The 3,167-nt window shown below is 34.6% G+C and overlaps 1 protein-coding gene across 7 annotated transcripts in view; it reads left to right on the top strand.

Moving 5' to 3' along the window:
- LOC107667613 (kelch-like protein 29) overlaps positions 1-3,167 on the top strand; it is a 298,485-nt gene that overhangs the window by 31,447 nt on the left and 263,871 nt on the right. The gene's annotated exons all lie outside the window — the stretch shown is intronic.

Below are 3,167 nucleotides of genomic sequence, written 5' to 3' on the forward strand. Positions count from 1 at the left end.
TTTGTGCGAGACGCGAGTGCAACGGTGATAGATGTCCCTCTAGAAAATGCGCGAAATATGTGTTCTGTGTGAACGGTTTGGTTTCAGTTTTGACGTAAACAAGATCTTCTCCGCATTGATGTTCTCTTTTCCCGCAATATTTGTAATTAACAACGCAGCGGCGCATCTAGTGGCTTCAACTGGATAGGTTAACAAAAACATAAAAATGCAACAACACTTACATTCTCGTGCGCCACTGATAAGGCTGCCTCCTTAACGCACACCTAAAATTCGAATGCAACGTTTTTGCATTCGAATGTGGATTTTTATTTTAAATTCGACGAATATTAGAAATTCGAAAAAAAAATTTAACAGCCCTACAAAGCATTAAAGAACGGTAAAAAATTCAATGAATGTTATATGGTGCATATATTTAGCAAAATGCTCCTCTCTACAGTTTATTTTTCTGGCTGACTATCGAGTTTATGGTCACCAAATATGATTTCTGAGGTAAATGTGATGTTACATGAATTGTGTACAAGCCGTTATATTGACGTCTTTGCACGGCTGAAACACTGATTGCACGATTACATGAGACAGGATACGGATTGTTGTACTCTTTCTTTTAACTTACCTTCAGATGTTTAGTCATGTTTATTTTGTGCTGAAACTGGTATTATTGTGGAGGAGATGATTAGTTCACGTGCGCCTTGCGCTGCCGCGTCTGTTGAACTGAGGCGCTACAGCGATCTGTCACTCCACATTAAACAGCGCCAAAACGGCATTTATTGGGATTTAAGAATCGATATCGTTTCGTAAAAATGAGAATCAATTAAAATCGAGAGATCAATATTTTTTACCCAGACCTACAGATTACATGACAAAAATTGTAGTTAGTAACATAGTCTGGATTACACATATTAGGTAATGTAGTCTGACTACTTTTAGATTACATTTGACTAATTTATTTATCACGTGCCATATTAATAAAAAAAGAGAGAGAAAGAAATGATTCCATTCTTTATCATCGTCATGAAATGCATTAAACATTACATTACAGCACAGCTTCCCACATGTTATATAATTGGTAGGTTAATTTAGAAAGGAAAATTAAAAAAAAAGTAATGAATCATGAATAATTGTCTGCCATTGTGTGAATAATATGTAATCATGTAATTCATAAAAAGTAGCTGTAATCTGATTACGTAATCTAATTACAAGTACTTAATTTTTGGAATCTGATTACATGACCCAGATTACATGTAATCAGTTACTACCCAGCATTGCTGTTGGATAATGTTAACCGATTAAAAACTGTAGTTAGTAATGTAATCTGGATGACATATAATAGGTAATGTAGTCTGACTACTTTTTGATTACTTCTAGATTACTTTTGACCTAACTCGTTTATCACATAGACTTGAATGGCATTATTGTGTACCATATTGTAAAAAAAACCTAAAACAAAGGGTTTCCCCAAACTGTACATAATTGGTAGGTTCATTAAAAAGATAATCAATCAATGAATCATGAATAATTGACTGCCATTGTGTGAATAATATGTAATCATATAGTCCATAACAAAGTAACTGTAATCTGATTATGTAATCTAATTACAAGTACTTGATTTCTGGAATCTGATTACATGTAATCATTTACTCAGTAGCACTGCTGTGGTCTTTCACATCGACTACTCGCATTCATGTCTGGATCCAATCTAGTAGGAAACTTTTAACAATCCTATTCATTCCTTGTGGATAAAATTAAGTTTTATAGTGCATTTTTCCCACAACATTTCTAGAGAACATCCACATAGTGCATGTAAATCTAGTGTAACCTCACATAGGCACCATTAGTGTTCAGTTGAGTTTAGTTGTTTAGGATGATGAATAATAGATCAACATGTTGCTTAATCAAAGTTAAGCAGTTTGTACTATTAAGTATGTATTAAACAGTTGTTTAAGAAGTGTTTATCAAATAATGTAAAGTAGTGGCTGGGACTTTTATATAAGGAATTGCAACATAACACATAGTTTACATTGAATTTTGTTGGAACTTGCATGTTTTCTAACAACTTTTACCTTTTAGTAGAAAATTTACAACATGTGACATCTGTTTCTAAACCTACATACATTACTTTTCAACATTCAGCAAGGATGCATTAAATTGCATATTAGATTGCAAATCAGTATATTAGAAGGATTTCTGAAGGATCATGTGACACTGAAGACTGGAGTAATGATGCTGAAAATTCAGCTTTGCATCACAGGAATAAATTGCATTTTACAATATATTCAAATAGAAAACAGCTGTTTTAAATTGTAATAATATTTCACAATATTAGCTACTGTTTTTACTGCATTTTTTTTTAAATCAAATAAATGCAGCCTTGGTGAGCATAAAAATGTTTTTTTTTTTTCCTTTTTTTTTTAAATGGTACCGACCCCAAACATTTGAAATGTAGTGTATATGGAGTTTTCCTAATTTCTAATATAAAAAATGGAAAATACAGGTTCATGCCCGCTTATAAACTTTTATGGCTCATAAATGTTCTTATTTGATATGCTAGTGTGAAAAAAAAAATCTGCATCTACTGTTTCTTAGCACAATCCAAACCTCATCTCTGTATGAGTCATCATATTTCTCCTGGCATCTGTAGCACACATTAGCAGAAGAGCAGTCCACAGATGTCACATGTCAAAGCATAACTTCTCTGTATGTATCATCGTTCTCTTCCTCTGGGGTGTTTTAAGATTGACCTTATTCAATCTGATGATGTGGGCCTCAGTAGATCTTCAGGCCCACTCCGTCTGCCTTCCCATAAAAGCCATTAGAGAAATTGCTGTGCTTTTATAAAAATCTGCCCTTTGAGTACATCATGATGGAGTTGGGTTTTAGACGACACATGCAGGCCGCCCACTCCAAACCGACCCCCCGTTTCAAGACAATCAAGCTTCATCTCGTTAAGATACGTGATTGTTGACCTTCAGCTGAGGCACAGAGTTTATGAGATTTCCTTTAACCTGATTCTGTGTTTTTATTGGCTCAGTGTTGATGTCAATCGTCTTGTCTCTCCTTAGGTCTGTAATACAGATGCACCGGCCATCAGTCAATGTAACAGACTGAATAGGAAATGTAGAAAAGGAGCTGGTAGGGTGAAGGCTCATTGATAATGCAGTCCAGAGGGC

This window comes from Sinocyclocheilus anshuiensis, unplaced genomic scaffold, assembly GCF_001515605.1.
Source record: "Sinocyclocheilus anshuiensis isolate Anshui unplaced genomic scaffold, SAMN03320099.WGS_v1.1 scaffold1189, whole genome shotgun sequence".
In the NCBI taxonomy this organism is placed as follows: Eukaryota; Metazoa; Chordata; class Actinopteri; order Cypriniformes; family Cyprinidae; genus Sinocyclocheilus; species Sinocyclocheilus anshuiensis.